Consider the following 21,202-nt stretch of genomic DNA (forward strand, 5'->3'; position numbering starts at 1 on the left):
TACATGACATACAGGTATATAGTACTGTTACATTTGTGACATATACGATATGCAATATGATATGATTGATCGATTGAAAACTTTATTAACAGATTGCAGAATGGGTACAATACAATAGCTTAAAGACGTGTTTTCACCATGTTAAGGCTAGACGAGGCATGATACAATACCTGGTGTATCTTGGATGTAATGATTGATTGATTGATTGATTGAAAGAAAATTAACAGATTGCAGAATGGGTACAATACAGTACAGCTCAATAAACACAATTGTTAAAGGGATGCAGACCAGAGAAAGACTTTCGTCTTGTTTACATCAGGGTCCCCCATTTTCAATTCATCATAACATGACATACATGACATACAGATACAGTACTGCTACATCTATACATTTATGACATACCAGATTTACAAATACAGTACTGTTTGTGATACAAAAAGAGTCTAAAAAAGAGAGTATATGATAACGTTAGCACACTGTCGATGGCTCATTGATTTAACTGTAGCTACTGTACAGTAGCAAGCCAAGTTACTATGGGGGACCCTGATGTAAACAAGACGAAAGTCTTTCTCTGGTCTGCATCCCCTTAACAATTGTGTATATTGAGCTGTACTGTATTGTACCCATTCTGCAATCTGTTAAATAAAGTTTTCATTCATTCGTTCATTCACTTACCGATCTTTGTGCACCTTCTTAGTTCAAGTGTCGAACGAAGTTGGACGTTGCATGATTGCATCTCCATCTGTGATCCTCGAACCGCACGTTTTGCATACTGCGATTCGTTTTTTGTTTATCACCGCATAGTTTTTATAACGAAACGCAACAATCTTGGGTAGCATTTTACATTTCGCCGTTCGGAATGAGTGAACTCAGCTGTAACATTACTTCCTGACTGTGCATTGCTCGTGCTATCGCGCAACGTGATTGGTTGTTTCAAAGTGCCCTACTGTAAAATATGCCCTACTTTGTTTACTTGTTTATTGCACAATGTCGCTCTATTGGTTGGATTCTTATTATATATTATTACTATTGTATTATGCACATCGTTGCGGGCAATTTCATTTTATAAATAATAAAAAAAATATATATATATTATCCCGCTGGGACTCGAACCCCGGGCGTCAGGTTGAAAGGAATAACCTTAAACCACTAGCCAACAGTACTAGACAAAATATACCCATTATAAAGAGAGCCCACCTGGCACTACACAAAATATACACATTGACTGCTAATTCGACAGGTCTTAACGGTTTAATTATTTTATTCAGCAACATTGCGTACACAAACTTATTGTTACCAAGAAGCATTACACTAACGCTTTCTTTTGATGAAATGAATGGACAAGAGAGCCGTACGTCGGCCATCTAATGAAGTTAGATTTGACACGTTTTAATATATACACTTTGACTGCTGAATTGACACGTTTAACTTATTCATTCTTTAATTCAGCAACATTCATTCCTGCAGTCTGTAGACATACTGTAGGACGTTGTAGGATCCTATGAATGAAGTCACCAGCTGTAATGGAATTGAATGGAACTCGAGCTTAGTCCAGCGCGGAGCTCCTCCAATGAATGAACAAAAAGCCGGCGCGTCGGGCAGTTGTCACCAGCTGTATGAGAGCGCCCCCGCTGGTCATTGTTAACATTAACCATGCCAAGCGACGTCATAACAGCAGGCAAACAGCTGTTCCTGGACTTTTCCCAGCTGTATCTGTAGCTCTCATCAGTCCATACTGCCACCCGCCGGGCCGACTCGCTCTCAAGCATCAGCTTCCGGGTGGGGCACAGGATCGATGCTACCTGGCTACTTAGCCACGGCACACCCGCCCTGCACCCTGTTGTCAACCCATTTACCCGTAAAAAGGGTAAATAGGACTCAGCAAAACCCCCCACATTAGCTACCGACTGACCTTCATCAATGAACCGGTTAAGAGGAGGGAAAGGCGGCGACATCCCACGGCCGGGAACATTAGAACAGTCACCCAGCATTTCAGCATTAGCGTTAGCATTAGCATTAGCATTAGTGTTAGCAGCACGCTCCAGGATCACTTGGAAACCGTCCACTTCAGGGGAACGTTCACCAAAACATCCCGCCCCTGGCGCCGACACACAACTCGGTTGTGTAACAAAACAACCAGCATTACTAACACTAGCATCAATGCCTGATGACACAGGGCCTACCTGTGTGCGAGCCGGCTCGATAGCCAAACCTCGCACGCTGTCCCTCGATCTGCTGCCACAAGACGAGGAAACATCAGAATAGACCCGACGTGTCGTTGGAACATGCCCCGGAGATTCCAGGGGTAAGCAAATCTCCGGTAAGCACTCAATATTACGTAATTTTTCTAAACTTTTAATATCAACTAGTTGCATAGGGTGCACACATCCGCTATGATGGAAACGAAAATAGAGGAAGAGTGAGTGGTGACCACGCCTAGTACTATATAGTACGTCACTAGGACGGGGCCTGGCAGGTGCTGGGTGTATTTGGTTTTTATTCGTTGATGGAGTACACTAGGTACATGAGGTGAGGTATATCTCGGTATGGCTTAAGAGCGGGACGCGATGCCAGTACGAGTATATAACCTTATGTAGTGTGGCAGTGAAAGGGTTAATCAAGAATGGACAGACTCTTACATGTTCATTCTTCCCACAGGCAGTTTAAAACCAGTATGTCTCATTATTTTCAGAGACCGTGGCGATTATATTGTGAAGCGCCACTACAAGACAAAGCACAAATCCTTTGAGCAAACATACCCACTCAAATCCGAACTGAGGGCACAGAAAATAAAATAAACAATCTAAGAGCCCAATATGATCGATCCATCAGAATCCTAACACATTCATTCCCTGCCCAACGTGCTAATGAACATGCTGTTGCTTGTCCACATACAGCTGTGGGGCAGCTTTCTCCACTATGCACATTATTAAAAAACCAAATTGCGTTCCAGTGCCAATGGGCACCTACACTTATATGAGAATGGCCTTGACACCATTCCAGCCCAGACAGGGACATGCATAGAAATTTTGGGAGGCAGGTGCTAAAACAAAAAGAAAGGGCTTCAAAGCACGTGCAGACATTTTCCTTTGGTGGTGTTTCCGCGATGCCGTCTGCCACTGTACCCCTTACTCTCTCTTTGCTACTTGTCTCGCAGTGTTGAGCCTGCAATGTCTAAATGATGGCAATAGAGCAATAGAGAAGTTGGCACCCCAGCAACAGGCACACTTACAGGGTTTCATTAAACAATTGCATCAGCAAATTGCCAAGCAATAGATAAGTCAGCATTCTAACAATCACACTATTATGTGACCAGGCACAGCCTTACCTGCTCTACCTCTTCTCACCCTGGACCCAGCTCAGCCCCCAACCTGCTCTACCTCTTCTCACCCTGGACCCAGCTCAGCCCCCAACCTGCTCTACCTCTTCTCACCCTGGACCCAGCTTAGCCCCCTACCTCTTCTCACCTGGACTCAGCTCAGCCCCCTACCTGCCCAGCCTCCCTCTGGCCCTTCTTTTCAGCCCAGTCCTTCCCCTGGCTCTCCTTGCCCCAATACCCCCTCAGCCCGGACCCTTTGCCCAGCTCTGCACTATTAAATACACCCATATTGGGTTTTACCACTACCTGCCTGCCTGACTTTGTGTTCTGCACTTGGGTTCCTTGTACTAGCTGTGCGACACAAACACTGGTCTTATCATGTATCACAGCGGAGGCAGGCTATGAGAAAATACAGTATGCAATATCAACGTCATCATAGCAGGTAAAAATACACCTAGATCCCTTATTCACACATCATTGGAAAGCTACACTCATTGGCTACAACGCTGACCAATAATTTTTCGCCATCAGCGGATGATTGGCAGTTCTGGAGCGTCGGGTGGTCATTTGACACGCGCATAAAAAGACGCTTGCCTGACATATCGTCATGTAACTCGCGAACCGGCACGGATTTGGTCGAGTGAGGAGGCATTCAAACGGCAACAAATATACCTTTCGAATGGCAATTTATATGTTCTGCGAAAAATGCAGCGCCGAGCCGTTAGACGCTCGCAAAGTGCTGTGACTTTGTGTGTTCCGCCGGTGGGCACGTCGGCCCGAATACAGTTGCATGTACTCCATTTCACAACAATCTCAACTCATTAACATTGAACAGCTTCAACACCTCATTTTCTCTTTATTTCCCTCCAAGGGGTGCTTGAGCACCTACTCTGTTTCCCTCAGAGTCAAAAGGCTTTTTCTTGGTTGGTGCTAATTGTATTATTGTATACAATTTTGTATTTATTTTATATTGAAATGCTATCAAATATGTGCTAATTATAGATGCAAGACAATGCATATTTAAGTTCTGAACGATTATGCATCCCCCTCATATGTCTCACAGTGGAACAGGGTAGCTAACTTGCTTAGCTACCTGTAGAGCCATTACGTTTTGAAGCCAACTCTATGTGGTCTGTTGTCTCCACTTATGTCATGCTTTTGACCATAATTTAGACACTGAGGGCTCAACACGGCAGACAAGTTGCAAAGGGGAGTAAATGAAATAGAAAGAGAGGCTAATTAAGAGGTAAAGACTGCACAGAAAAACCATGCCCTAAAAAGATTTGCTCATGTCTCTGATGTGCCCTTTCTTTTTGGTTGAGCACCTGCCTATCACATAAATGTTTTTTTTTTTATCCACTTTTTCTCCCATTTTCTATATTTTCTCCCATCCCAATTTCGTATCATCCAATTCAACCCTCCCCTGTCACGGATGCTGTTTCTTGCCTCCCACAAGCCGGCTGCAATGTGGACTAAGTCATACATAGCACAAGTCCCCTCCGGTACTCGAGGTAACAGCAGTCGCATCTTTTCACCTGCGCAGCTCGATCTCTCAGTGGCGAGGAGTAACGCGTGGGAGGCTCACGCTGCCCCCGACACTTCCTGATTCTACTGCGCAGGCGCACCAACCGACCTGTAGGAGTCGCTGTCCACAACGCCCGATCCCCACCCTTCAGTTTCCCTCCCCGTAATACGGCCAATGTGTATTACTGTGGACGACCAGCTAAACTGAAAGCAAATGTGGATCCAGCATTTCGTGGCAAGTGCCTTGCCCACTACGCCACGTAGCCGCCCCCTATCACATAAATGTTATGGTTCAGCAACAATTATATGTTGTATTTATAAATGGTTATTTATTTATATAATAATTATATTTATATCAATATTATTATTATTGTATTATTCTTTTTTTTATATATATATGCAGTGCATCTGCAGTGAGGAGGAGGGAAAGCAGAGAAAGACACACACACACATGGGGTTGTAGGACAGCGAGTGGAGTTCTTTTCTTCCTCGGTTTGGGACAGGTACAAACCAAGACTGGATGGTTTAATGATGGATTTAAAATGTCCAAGGGTTACCAATCTCTTGATTTTTAACCCATGATAAATCAGCTCTACCTGTGATTATAAAAGTGCAGTGGAGCAGACGGGTGCGTGGGAGAAACCGCTGCCGCTCGCACTCGAATTTACATTTCGCAGCTTCAGGTCACTTCGACCCTGGTCTGTTTGCAGCGTGAGTGTTCCTCTCCAACAGGCCTTGGAAACGAGGCCGTATTTCCCACTCATTATTAGCTGCGGGCGGAGAGGTGTTGTTTTCCTCCTACTGTGTGTGGCGTATATCATCAGTGAGATGAGGCCTTGTTACTGCAGGGCTTGCTTTAAATCAAATCAATTTAAGAGAAACTCCACTGAGACCAAGGACGCGCTTCACTTCACTCCCACGTCACACGCTGCACGACTCTGCAGGCGCACACACCACCCACCTACACACACACCGACCGTACAGTCCACGCCTGATGGAGCACATGCATGAGCACAAACACACACAGATGCATGTGGACACTCGTATGCACGCACACACACACAAACACAGACACACACAGACACGCAGGGAGAGAGAGGCAGATTTCTGTTCAGTTAACAGGCATGTGTTAAGCCTCCTGCCTGCTTTAAATCCCTGATAATGAATGCTGTTATTAGGCTACCTGTTCTCATAGCAATTAGTCCCAGCATAGCTCCGAGGGATGTTTAAAACGATTGACTGTTTTATGTTTCACTGCAACACAAAAAGCAGACACACACACACACACACAAATCTGGACAATAATTTGGACCCCAAGCCACCACAAAATTAACATTTTAATTTCACAACCCAATCACCATCAAGTATATTGACGCTCTAAGGCTCAATCAGCAAAAGTTGGCTACAGAAGAAAATTTTTCCAGTGAGCACATTGTCTACTATCAGCAAAGAACCATGACAGTGGGTACATCATTCCAACCTTTATGTAAGTTTAGCAAAATAGCCCTGTCTCGGCTAGTAAGCCTAATATCTCCTTTGGCTGACTAGATGTTCTCCCTAGCAGAGAGGCGAGAGTTGCATTGGCATCTTTTTCTATATAAAGCCATAATTGGAGATAGTCCAAATTATCTCACTTCTCTACTGGAGTGGACATCTATGGTACATGATCCAATGACTGGCTCATCATGAACATCATACCGTACAACAAACTCAATACTTTGGTATATTTTGGTCAGTTTAAATCCTTAATCACCAAACATTCCACCATAAACTGCAGTTGTTTTAATTGATTGTACAAACTTGATTATGTTTGCATACACAGTATATTTATTGTAGTTATTATGTATGTATGCTTGAGGTCATTGGAAATGAGGGCTTGCCCTCAATAAAATGTTTTGTTGAAATACAGATTGAATGAATGTTCTCATGCAGGGAACTGGGGTTCGAATCTAGGTGGGTGTTATAATCTGAAGGACTTCTTTACCTCACCTTGTATAACAATGATGCTCGGACCATGACTTTAGGTTGACCGTTTATTCAGAGTCTACAGCTCAGGTACATATGTCAACGACCTCCGGTTAACCCTAACACCTGCTGCTGGAAACTATGGCAAGTAATAAAGGACAATACACCACAGTGGGTTACAGTGGTGCTGTGACCCAGACAGGTTTCCCTGTAGTTGGAGGTCGAAGTTGAGTCTATCCCTGCCTGAAGCCTAATATATCCTTTGCACTGAAGCCTAGTAAGCCTAATACATCCCTTGGCCTGAAGCCTAGTAAGCCTAATACCTCCCTTGGCCTGAAGCCTAGTAAATGTAATACCTCCATTTGCTTGACGACTAGGAAGCCTAATCCTTGACCAGGGGGGAATCTCCTTTGACTGCAGAGGACCTGGGTTTGTTATGTAAGATGAATGCATCTGTCAGTAGCACTCTCTGATTTGTGCTGTGTCAGGTCAGCTTGACCAATCGGTTGAATGTACATTCACAGAGAATATGATCTAAACCTGAGATGTTGTACCCTCATAATTATGGTATGAGCCTTATAAGAAAGAATACATTCTTACTCAGAATAACAACAAAATAATTCCTATCGTTGAATGTATAGCAGGTGTCATTCACGCTAGCACGGACCAATGTCCACAATTGAATAAGATATTTTAAGTGCTGCAACTCAGAAATAGTTAAATTGTACACAATATTTTTCAACTAATATTGTGACAAAATAAAAATACACATTTCAAGTGTACAATGACAATGTCAGTAGCCTAGCTATATCTATTATATTGTGATGAAATTATAGTAATGCATAATTTAGGCACCTTTAGTTTAGTTTATTTCATTTATAAAGGACTGTGTATAATGACAATCGTTTGCATTAAACAAATGGATGGGTGCACTAGATTTAGCTAGAAGCTATAATTTCCATCTATAGTCCTATGAACTGTAACGTTACATAGCTATTTAAGTTTATTTAGTTTATAAAGGACAGTGTGTAATGACAATAGTTTGCATTAAACAAATGGATGGGTACACCAGATTTAGCTAGAAGCTATCATTTCCATCTATTAGTCCTATGTCCTAACGTTACATAGCTGTGTTTTTGCGGGTCCAGTCCACGGAACATTGACAGAATTTGCAAAACACCTTATCGCCGGAGGCATAAAAGTCATTAGGATACTGTTCTGCTCTGAATTGAGGGCTTATTGCGGAATTTCTTAGCTTCTTGACGATGTTAACATCAAAGCAGCCAGACGCTTGAGCACTGCTGCGTGTTGTGTGTAACCCGCTCTAGCGTCCCCGCCTCGCCGGTCATGTTTGCTTTACACCAAACGTTCCACCCAAAAATGGAATTTCAGTCCAGATTAGGCCAAATTCTGCAATATTCCACGTTTTGCAGTTGATTCCATTTTTATTGGTGAATTCCGCGATTCCGTCCATGATTCCGTGAATGCGATTTTCATATGGCTCTAATCTAGAGTTAGACCTTGTGTCTAGAGTTAGACCTTGCATCAAGAGTTATTTGTATCTAGAGTTAGACATTGTAGTCTAGAGTTAGACATTTGTATCTAGAGTTAGACCTTGTATCTAGAGTTAGACCTTGTATCAAGAGTTAGACCTTGTATCTAGAGTTAGACCTTGTATCTAGAGTTATACCTTGTATCTAGAGTTAGACCTTGTATCAAGAGTTAGACCTTGTATCTAGTTAGACCTTGTATCAAGAGTTAGACCTTGTATCAAGAGTTATACCTTGTATCTAGAGTTAGACCTTGTATCTAGAGTTAGACCTTGTATCAAGAGTTAGCCCTTGTATCTAGAGTTAGACCTTGTATCAAGAGTTAGACATTGTATCAAGAGTTAGACCTTGTATCTAGAGTTAGACCTTGTATCTAGAGTTAGACCTTGTATCAAGAGTTAGACCTTTTATCTAGAGTTAGACCTTGTTTCTAGAGTTAGACCTATTATCTAGAGTTAGACATTGTATCAAGAGTTAGACCTTGTATCTAGAGTTAGACCTTGTATCAAGAGTGGAGTCAAACAACCAATAATACTATCTTTTTTATTTAGCACCATTTATGAAACCCAAGGACACTTTACAAAACAACACTAGGAGCCAGTGGAGGTGGATGAGGTGATGTGCTTCCAGGACTTTGTGCGCGTGAGAACCCTGACAGCTGAGTTCTGCACATACTGGAGTCTGTCCAGGATGTTGCTGGCTACCCCAGCCAGGACTCCATTACTGAAGAAATACACTTGTCGATGTCAATTGAAGTGTTTAATGACAAGGATGGGGAAACCCTGCTGTCCAATTATCTAGCAGTCTCAGTCAATGAGTCAACTAGATCAGTGGTTCCCAAAGTCGGGGTCGCGACCCAAAGGTGGGCCGCGAGCAGCCACGGGTGGGCCGCGAGATGATTTAAAAAAAAAAATTAAATTTTTTTTTTTTTTTTTTTTTTTTTATTTAAATTTTTTTTGTCAGGCCACTGAACTTAGAAGCAGGCCAGGACAGTGTTTCTAGTTGTATTCTAAAATTCTATTCTATTGTATTCTAAAATGTGACTATATGGTTTTATATTAACTTAATAAATAAACAAAAACGAAAAATCTACTTATTTCAACGAACATTTCAAACTAAATAACAGATTATGCACATAAAACGCTGAAAACAACCGAAGCAACAATAGTATTTTAATGAGGCTATTATTATTATCATTATTATTTTGCAACAGGTTAGCCCTCTCATAAATAGCACATATAAATGAATAACTAACTTGAACTAACTTAATAGGATTGAAGTGATATTTGGCTTAAAAAATCGGTCGCCTGGCAAAAAAAAAAAAAAAAAAAAGCCAGACGATGTGCATTGGGCCGCGGCTCTCTGACGCCTTATTTTCTGGGCCCCGGCCTGAAAAGTTTGGGAACCCCTGAACTAGATGTCCCCCTTGGAAGGGTGTGGGCGAAATGACTTATATTCAAATCAGTGAAACAATTCGGACTTTGTAAGAATGTTCGTTTATTTGGACTTCAATGTCCAGTATCCAATTACTACTTGTTGCAATAATCACCAGGTGGCCAATTAAACAAGCATTAACGGATAATGTTAGTAGAGGTCGATATGGTATTTGGTAATGTTCAACCAAGTCGACTTTGATAATAGTTCGTTGATAGTTAGGTTGCAATTTAGCAACCGCCGGTACTTGATAGTGTAGCCAGACGTTTAGCCAGCAGTAGCCAGGTAACAGTTAGCCAGACGTTAGTCAGTAGTGTACATTCAGTCAGCGTTTAGTCAGCAGCGTACAATCAGACGTTAGTCAGTCAGTCAGATTATTTACCTATACAAAGGAAAGGAAATAAACGGCATTAATTAGTAACTAGATACATGAATCAAAGATAAATGCGGATATTAACTCTTTCAGTGCCACTCACGAGATTTCTCGTGTTTTTTTATAGGTGGTTGAAAGCCACTCACGAGTTTTCTCTGATTTTTTTTTTCTTTTTTTTTAGCGATCTGAAAAATTATTGCATCACCCGAGCCTACCCGAGTATAGCCGAGCGGCACCGGCGATCACTGTGGAAAAAAGCGCCCCCTGTCATCTCCCAGATGACATAAGTGATTTTGGAATGGACTCAATGAAAATGAATGGGGAAAAAAATCCGGTACTCCACATTTTCCAGTTCACTGATCCAGCCGGGGTTACCACAGTTCATTCTGGAACCTCAGATCCCCGCTGATCATGGAGTTCTACAGTATCGCGTTGGATCCATACACGTATCGATTTTTTCGAATGGTGATCAGGAATTGGAATATACCAGTTGGATACCATCTGATGTCAGGTAAGGACTCTATGTTATCAGTGTTAGGATAATCAGAGTAAGTTTGATGAAGATATAGGCTGTTTTGTGAAATGTCTTCTTTCGGTTTCACTGTAAAAGTCCGAGAGGAAATCAACGAGGCGATTATCCGTGCATGGCCGTAATGTGCTTGCGTGCACGTATAATATTGATCATCTAGCGTTTATTTGAAAACGATTCATAAAAAGGCAGACGAATATCAACGTTGTGGAATATTCCACTAAAAGACGATTTTCATAGAATGCTCCAGAATGGGCTGTTTTTTTATATCAAAACGGGGGCTTTTCTAACTGCTCTGAAACGGAAACGACGCGATAAAAAAACAATCTGCCTTGACAGCACTGACTGGAAAATAGTCTTTGATAATGCGATGGGCAGATTAGACACATAGCCATAATTTAAAACATAGATTAGGCGATATTAACGTTAACATTGGCGCCGATGGTGGCATTCAGCCGGTAAAAAGGAAAACCAGGCATGGCGCTCAAAGTGTTAACGGCGCATACAATGCAACGTACCGTTAGCCAGTCAAGAGTTCGCCCACAGGGCTTTTCACCTTACAGCCTAGGGCTAAGAGTGTCACTTAAATAGCGCGACGCGCCGGCGCAGAGACAGCTTACCTGCCCAGAGTCGCAATATGTGCTCCAAAGTGCGTCCACTAGGCGGCACCAGATAATAACTAACGCATGCAATAAAGGTATACAATAAATGTTACTAATAAATGAAGGATAATAATGATAAACATATTGGGAAAAACGTCGGATAATTATCCACCTGCAATAGAACAAAATACAGCAACATAAGCTGAAAAGGTAACATACATAGAAGTATGACAAAGATATACGTATATAATATATATATTGATATATAATGTATACTAATACTGAATAGTTATATAAACAGACTTACAGGTGAAAGACGCAAACAGAACAACACAGCCTAGTTATCCTCTGCCTACTCGCAAATTGTGGCAGACAGCAATTACAGAGGGAATGATATAACATGAATTAAAAAGATTTGAGTGGATTTGCTTAACATTTAGGTGTCGTCTTTGTCAAGTTGAGTCCAAGTCATGTGACTCGAGTCCACAGCTCTGCTATACAGTGTGTGCAATATGGAAATAAGTTTGGCGTCTCTCGAACAATGAATTATTCAGCACATTGCCAAATGTGTAACATAGCTTAATGTTTCCTGTTCTTCGTCCCTAGGTAATAATTTGCGACGTCGTGCTGTGAAAGCATAATTCTGTTTTTGTTGCTGGTTCATATGATAAATGAATTGTGTTTCATCTCACACATGTACCTATAAAGATATTCACATGGTTTTGTTTGTGAATGTATATGTTTAGCATGTTCCTCTTGTCTGTGGGCTTGTATTCTCCTGTGTGTGTATAACTGTATATGTGTGTGTTTGTGTGTGTATATATATATATAATTTGCATACCGCCCCAACAGGTCCACGGAGGACGCCATAGCCCATGTGCTGCACACAGCAGCATCACACCTGGACAAGAGGCAGGGGAACTATGTGAGAATGCTATTCATCGACTACAGCTCGGCATTCAATACCATAGTCCCCTCCATACTCATAGCCAAGCTCAGGGACCTGGGCTTGAACTATGACCTCTGCCAGTGGGTCTTGGACTTCCTGACTGGCAGACCCCAGGTGGTGAGAGCAGGCAACTGCACCTCCTCATCCATCACCCTCAACATAGGGGCCCCCCAGGGCTGTGTTCTGAGTCCCCTCCTCTACTCCCTGTACACACACGACTGTGTGGCTCAGCGGAGTAGCAATACAATCATCAAATTTGCTGACGACACAGTGGTGGTGGGCCTGATCTCTGCCAACGACGAGAGGGCCTACCTGGAAGAGGTCACGGTCCTGGCGGGATGGTGCCAGGAAAACAGCCTCTCCCTGAACGTCAGCAAAACAAAGGAGATGATTGTGGACTTCAGGAGGTCGGGGGTCAAGGACTACAGCCCCCTCAGCATCGACGGGGCACCGGTTGAGAGAGTCAACAGCTTTAAGTACCTCGGAGCCTACATATCCGAGGACTTGACATGGACCACACACATTGACAGTGTTGTGAAGAAGGCACGACAACGCCTCTACTTCCTCAGGCGCCTAAGGAAGTTCCAAGTCAGTCAGAAGATCCTTAAGAACTTCTACTCATGTACAATAGAGAGCATCTTGACCGGCAACATCACCTCCTGGTTTGGGAATAGCACTGCACAAGACCGAAGCAGACTACAAAGAGTGACACGTTCAGCCGAACGCACAATTGGAGGGGGGCTCCCCACCCTCCAGAACATTTACAACAAGCGTTGCAAGGGCAAGGCTAAGATAATCATTAAAGACTCCAGTCACCCGAACAACTGCCTCTTTGAACTGCTGCGGTCAGGCAAGCGATACCGGAGTCTCAAGGCGAGCACAGAAAGACTCAGAAGAAGCTTCTATCCCCAGGCCATCAGGCTGCTAAACGAACAATGAACACTACACAACAACAACCACCAAACGCACATAGCACACACATCCACACGCACACACTCACTTTAAACAAACACACTGTAGCACCCACTCCACACACTTTATAGCACACACCCACTTTAAACAAACACACTGTAGCACCCACTCCCCACACTTTATATTTATTGATGAAGGATTGCACTACAACTCGTACACCTTACTGTAAATTGTACCTAAATTGTACCTCATCCCATTTCTGCTTTGCACTATATAGTACTGTACATTAGTACACTGCATAGTATTGTATATTATATGGTAACTCAGAACATTGTACATATGTCTATACCGAACACTGTGACCTCATTTTCTTCTTCTAAATTACATGCTATACTATGTTATTTGATACTATCTTGTCTAGCACAGTCTCTGGAGCGTAACAGTAAGAAGCATTTTGTATGAAAGTATTCTGTACTTCTGTATGACAACTATTAAAGAAACTTGAAACTTGAAACTATATATATATATATATATATATATATATATATATATATATATATATATATATATATATATATATATTATGTGTGTTTGTGTGTGTGGCGTGCATGCATGTTTATCCCTGTGTACTGTGTATGTGTGTTTATGTCCCTCCTTCTGTGTGTCTAATGCATGTTCCTCTAGGCTGTGTGCTTATATTCCGGTGTGTCTGTGTGTGCGTTTATGCATGCATTTATCCAATGCAAAATACCATACAGCACACAATGTGATATGGGGAGAGGAGATATGAGCCTCTCATCTGATGGAACAACAAGCTGAGCAACCATACGGCATCAGCATGTTTTGTCAGTTGAGTTCCTGGCCTTTCTCTCTAAGCAGTTAGTGGATCACAGGGCTGTGCTCGTCTGTGGTGAATGGAACCAGATACCCACTCTGGCACATGGAGTCCTGACTCTCTAATCACCTTTAGAAACAGGTAACAGCAACAAACCAGCAGCAACCCAAACACGGGGACGTCTTAGTGCTTGAAAATAAACCTGCTGGTTGTTCTGTATGTGTGTGTCTGTGGCCTGTGTGATAATGATTCAGAGGTGTTCTGTAACATCTCAGCCAACACCCCTGACGTTGTGGTTGACTGGTGGTTAATGAGAGTAGTAGAGAGGTGTTTCTTCTAGAGGTTGGCTGTACCTTCAATCACAGGTGGCCAGAGGTGGGCGTGGTCGGGCAGATGGAAGGTGCATGAGAAAAGTTTCAGTTGACGCGCACAGGCGCTGAGTGTATTCCCATAGGCGAAGCAGAAAGCTACGCCAGTATCATATAACTAGGGTTATCGGATAACCTACGTTATTGGCAGTCAATGAGTCAATAGTAAGACGCCATCTTCTTCTACAATTAAACCACCCTCTAGTACCCAATGGCTGACAGAAGTAATGTCCTTTTTAAAATGAGAAATAATCGGATATTCTACCAGAAATAATCTAAATACATTCCAAAAAATGGGACCCTTTCCTGACATGTTTTAACTCCATCTAATCCCCACTCACTGAATGATTGAGCCCCCTCCTCTCTCTCATCCTACCTTTCGGTCTTTGCTTTTATATTTTGTTTACAAAAGCGAGATTATGTACCATGTTCTTTTTAGTATTTAATTTATTTAAAACAATTTCGATGTCTGTTTTATGTATGTTTAAAAAAAGAAAAGAAAATAACATTTAAGAAGTCGGCAAGACAAAGGATCCTGTGTTGATGCTGGAAAGTAGTCATCCCATGAACACCTGAATAAGCTGGATATGTACACACAGATGTGAACTGACATTGATATTGTGCCTAACCTCTAATGAAAAAATAAATGTCCACAGAGAAGATTTCCTTTATTTCTTTTTTTAAACTTAAAAAAAAAGAGGGTACATTGTGACCTCTAGGATAACCACAGCCTCATGACACGTTACACCTGGAACGCAGAGACCAGGGCCATTCAGAGAGTGCATGTGGGTCCAGGTACCTTGAAAATATTGGGGGAAATATTCAGAAAACTTGTGCTGAAATGGCTGAACATTTTTCTCTTTGAAAGTCTGCCTGTAGTCCAATCTCAAGACTCATGGGAGTTTATTTTTACCTGGTCTCGCAGGAAGCATCCCAGACCCACCAAGTGATAAACAAAGAGAAAACCTTAAAACTCTGTGTGTGGTAGCGGCTGGGTGGCGCAGCGGACATTGCGCTCGTCACCAACGCAAGAGACACCGGTATCGAATCCGGCTGTCGCCGTTGCCTCCGGCTTGGGCCAGCCGTCATACTAACTCAATTGGCAGAGTTAGCGGGTGGGAAGTCGATGGGTGGTAATCTGGACGTTGTAAACAGCGACTCCTACAGGTCGGTCAGGGCGCCTGCACAGCAGAGACAGGAAAATGGCGGGGGCAGTGTGAGCCTCCTACACGTTACTCCTCGCCAATGAGAGTCCGCGCTGGCAGGTGAAAAGATGTGACTCGCTGCCTCCACATGTATCGGAGGCGTGATTTTTAAACGTAGCCTATGTGTACGAAGACGCTCTCTGATTGGCTAGCCGCGTACAGCGAAGACCCTCTCTGATTGGTTTAGTGCCGAAGGGCCTCTTCCGCCTTGTACATATATATTCTCTGCTTCAAAGTGGTTATGCTTTGGCCCTCTTTCGAAGTGGGTTATGCTTAGAGTTAGGGTTAGGGTTAAGGTTAGGGTTCGGTTAGGGTTCCAAGCTTTCAATGACAAGCTGCCACTGCATAGGATGGCTGAGCACTGGCCTTCTCTTGACTGGGCCCTAAGTCTGGTGTAAATTCCACTGTCAACCGGGCGCCCACAGTCACCCATAATATAACACAATACACTAGCACCTTTCCAACGACCGTGCAGCTGGCCACCGAATTTTTTACGTTTCCAGTGACGGTTTATGCCTCCATATGCGTCCATGCGGAGACACCCATGTGTGTTATTGTTTATTATTCAGCAGCAGCAGGGCCAGCTAATAATTTATGATTCAGCCTACACAATCATTGGCCTTTGCCAATACTACAGCTCTCTCTCTGGTAACGCTACAGCCAGCCGGTCTGTAGATTGCGAATCGTGAAAATTTAGGCGATTGGGGTCGAATCGTGAAAATGCTGCGATTTGGGGTCTAAATAATCTCCATGCAGATCAAAATAATTTATTTGTTGCCCTCCCCTAAGCGCATAGTGCTCCTGGCCTTGTTTGCCATTTTTCTCACCCCTCCTGACCCCTCTCCAGCAACGCCGTTACCAGTCGGCCTGTGAATCGTGAATCGTGGAACGCGCGAAATAATCTCCATGCATCGGAACATGTGTCTGTCTCTCTGTTATCTGTGCAAATGAGCCGGGCTCAAACTGTGCGTCCTTATATACAGGGGCTGGGACACGCCCAGGCATGACTCCATTTGATTGACAGCCCAACTGTGGTACTCTTAGATGCAGCATTTAAATGTGTAACTCTATTTGTTTTTGCGCCTTGGCGTCTTAATTTCAGAAATACGTCCTCAGTAGAGTACCCTATGTCCTAAATGCGTTTCACCGGACAGTATATACCCATATATCTGTACGTGTATATATACTGCAATCTAGACGCTCTCTACAGGGCCCGGCAGCTTGGTTGATCAATCCAAACTCGTTTTCTGTCTGTCAATTAGAATTAAAACTGTATTATGTTGTGTGTCTCTCTCTCATAATTCTCCTGTCCTAGGTAAGTAAGTAACTCAATTTATTCAATGCCATGTACTTCCTCTGTGTTAATTAATCTGGTGGTCCAACGCCCTGATTTGTAATTAATTATTTATGCTTCAAAGTGACGTACTTGTCCTCATTCGAAGCTGGTTAAAGCCCAACCTCCAGGTTAAACCCTACTGATCAATTATGGGTAGTTTACATCATTGGTATATAATTTCATTATTTATTTTTTTCCATTTGACACCGGAAATGCCACTCTGAAAGAGTTAAAAAGGTCCATGCACGAATAACATACACGCGCGAATCAAAAAAGCGTATCAAACGCCGACGTCACTACAGGTGCATATTAATGAGCCGAATCTAAAAGCTAGCACGGCCGTGACGTCACTTCAGGAAATGCCTTGCCCGTCCGGGTCATAGTACTAGTTCAATGGTGGCCCACTCGGTGCATCACAGTTAGCCTATATAGCTCCGCCGTCCCTGCTTATGGTCCCTGCTGCCTACAGTCGGGACCACTACACTGACGTTAGCCTATGGTTCTCTCCTCTTTGTGTGCCCCCGTCCTCGCGGGTGTCCTGCGGAGGAGCTTGTGGACGCGACAACAGCGGCGGCCGTTGTTAGCTCATAGCTATCGTGTACCACTAGCCTTTACGGGCTCGAACACCCTACAGACTGCCACCATTGTCGCCGTTGTCGCGTCCATGGGCCCCCCGGCAGGGTACCCGTGGGGACGGGGTGTACAGAGAGGAGAGAACCATTTTGGGTCGGCCGTTCATGCCGGCCAGCGAGCCGGATGTCGGGATATTTTGTTAGCACAATAGCTACCAAGCTAAGCTATGTTAGCTACTAACGTTATAAACACAATATGTGTACAACGACACAATGATTTACATTATTACAAATATGGTAACGTGGTTGTGGCTTTAGAGATGGGTGGCTATAATCACGGAGCAATAGTGTTAGGTGAAACAGATACATTTTCATTCGGCTAGTAGTAGCAAGCATAATCAGTGTCTGCCACTAGCTGTGTGTGACTCTCAGCGCCCCCTGGTGAGCCCCCTGGTGCCCTGCACCTGTTGTGACGATCATTTCGATTACACACGCACGTTATGAACCATTGATTAAAATATGCACGTGCGTGGTGATTGTGTTGGGCAGACAAAATGTTTGATAAAAACGCTAAAACTGGGTCAATTTCAATACTTTTTTTTCCCATTCTTCATGAAAGTCACTGTTGGCCTAGTCCACATTGTTTATTGAACAAAAATACAACGTGAAGGTTGACCTTTAAGCTTAGGGTTAAGGTCAGGGTTAGTGGTCGATACTGTATTATGTACTCATTCTATCGCCACAATTCTTCTTCTTTATTTATCAGTGGTGGTCTTCTATCGCCACAATTCTTCTTCTCTATTCTTCAGTGGTGGTCTTCTATCGCCACAATTCTTCTTCTCTATTCATCCGTGGTGGTCTTCTATCGCCACAATTCTTCTTCTCTATTCATCAGTGGTGGCCTTCTATCATCAGTGGTGGTCCCCTCACTGGTACAGTTAGAACCTTAGACTGATGCCAATATGGGACCTTCCATGTACTTCCTCTGTGCTAATTAATCTGGTGGTCCAACGCCCTGATTTGTAATTAATTATTTATGCTTCAAGGTGACGTAATTGTCCTCATTCGAAGCTGGTTAAGCTTAGGGTTAATGTCAGGGCTAGTGGTCGATACTGTATTAAAGTGGCGTTCGAATCTGGTTATGCCTAGGGTCAAGGTCAGGGTTAGGGTTAGGGTTAGGGTTAAGGTTAGGGTTAGGGTTAGGGGGAGGAGAGACCCTTTCGGTGCTAAACCAATCAGAGAGGGTCTTCGCTGTACGCGGCTAGCCAATCAGAGAGCGTCTTCGCACACATAGGCTATGTTTAAAAATGACGCGTATCGGAGGGGACATGTGACATTGGCACGGCTTAATTGGGAATTTTAAGTAAATAAAACCCCACATAATGTTCCATCAGAAAAAAAACAAGCACAAACAGAAGAAAATGTGCATCTTTTATCAACAGGGTGGGCAATTATGTAATTTAAAAGGCAACATTCATGATCCATATGCAGTGCCATATTATTCAGAGTATGTTTGGTTTGACTGCTGTATATGTTAAGTCAGTACATGAGAGAGAGAGCTCATTAGTAGATGAAGGGAACATTTGGATTTAAAATCTTCTCTCGTCATAGCCAGAGTAGTTCTGATATGTCTGTGACTGTCGGTGCCGTCAACGTCGCGTTGAGAGGATAAAGAACAAGGCGCTCGTCAACGTGGTTTCTTCTCTTGTCGGGATGATTTCAAACTTGCTAACCCCTCTAATGAACATCCTCAAACCACTAGACATTGTATAACTCAGGCAGTGCCCTAGTATTTCGTTATCTTCATTCTTTCATCTACCAGGGTCTTGTACGGCATAAAGTACGCTCATTGCTCTTTTGGTAGAAAAATGACATTCATATTGTGGAATTGCGGAAGCCGTCTTTCCTGCTATGAGTGGCTGTCACATTTCAGTAATTGCCTTGTGTTTTGTTGGTCACAGTGTGCAGTCGTTTCTCATTTGGAGCTAAGCAAAGGGAAGAAAAGGGGGGGGGGGGGGGAGAAGAATTATACATTTGAAATTGAATTGCGAGACTAATCTTTTCCGGCCAGAGTCAGAGTGGCTGTGATGTTTCAGTAATTCCCAGTGTCTCATCGGTCATAATGTAAAAGTGGAGATGTGGCACGTTGAGACCGCTAAGGCAGGATATGACACGGTCGATAAGACAGGATATGACACAGTCCACTAAGACAGGATATGACACGGCCCGCTAAGACTGTTAGGGTGGCGTCTAGTTTGGAACCCAAGAGCAGAACACAAGGCACAGGAGAATGAGGCGGTTTAGGGTATTTAATTTGACACCCGGCAAATGACAAGGCAGATAGTAAATGTACAGAGGTGAGGAAGGTAACTCCATGTGATCCAAGGCAACGTCCAGGCTGGTGACGTCCACGGGTGAGGCGTAGGCCGGAGGTGTGCAATCCACGGCAGGCGAAGCAACACTCGGACAATGAGTGGCAGGAGTGCAGACCTCATATCCAGGCTCGGTGATGACATGAGTCTCAGGTGTGTAGGACCATAGATATCTATAGAACACTAGATAGCTTAAGGCGGAGTCACCAGCGTCACTGAACCGCCGCCATCTTGCTCCAGTTAGCCTTGAGTGAGAGTGAGTGAGCTGCACAGACAAAAATACTCATAACTCGCTGAAATATTGACGGATTTACAAACGGGTTGGTTTGCTATAAACATCAAAGATGTAGTTATGATACTGCATACTTATAAAAAAAAAAATTAAAGATGTTTTTTTTTACAAACCGCTTGAATCATAGACACGTTAATAATGCTTGTAATAAACCAAACCGTTTGTAAATCCGTCAATATTTCAGCGAGTTATGAGTATTTTTGTCTGTGCAGCTCACTCACTCTCACTCAAGGCTAACTGGAGCAAGATGGCGGCGGTGACGTCGCTCTCCATTGGCCGGCAGCGCGGGCAAGCTATCTAGTGTTCTATATATATCTATGTGTAGGACGGCCCAGGTAGACAGAGTGGTGATGAGGAGACAGGAAGCAGCCCATATAAGGGTGTGGAGACCTGCTGCCAGACAGGGGAGAGGAAGGCCCTGGCTTTAACCCTTTCACTGCCACACGACAGAAGGTTAACCCTTTACTATCACACAACCGACGGTCGCCGGCAGTGAAAGGGTTAACCTTCTGTGTATTGTTGCAGTGAAAGGGTTAACCGTTTGGTAGTGCGGCGGTGAAAGGGTTAACACAGACAGGATATGACACGGCCCTCTAAGACAGGATATGACACGACCTGCTAAGACAGGATATGACACGGCCCGCTAAGACAGGATATGACACGGTCCGCTAAGACAGGATGTGACACAGTCCACTGAGACAGGATATGACACAGCGGTACTGCCGGTAATGATGATCTCTCGGCGGTATTGTCACATGCCACAACAAATGTTACATGACATTGCTCAATATCAGCCCTATCGGCTCAACTGTCAAAACACATCAAATGACTGTTTAGGGGATCAGGTAAATCAATACTTCTTCTCCTTTCTTTTCTTTTATGTGACGCATACAGTCTATCTTTAAAATTGAGAGTGAAAAATATTGGCATCTTACTGTTTTTGAAGTGTAAAATGCCAATAACTTGGAACAAGAGAAAGATACAATGCCCACACCCTCCTTGACTTGTCATAGAAATGTGTTTTTTTGACATCTGAAATGTTAGAATAAAAAATAAAAACATGGG

This window comes from Notolepis coatsorum, assembly GCF_963971535.1.
Source record: "Notolepis coatsorum genome assembly, chromosome: 18".
NCBI lineage: Eukaryota > Metazoa > Chordata > Actinopteri > Aulopiformes > Paralepididae > Notolepis > Notolepis coatsorum.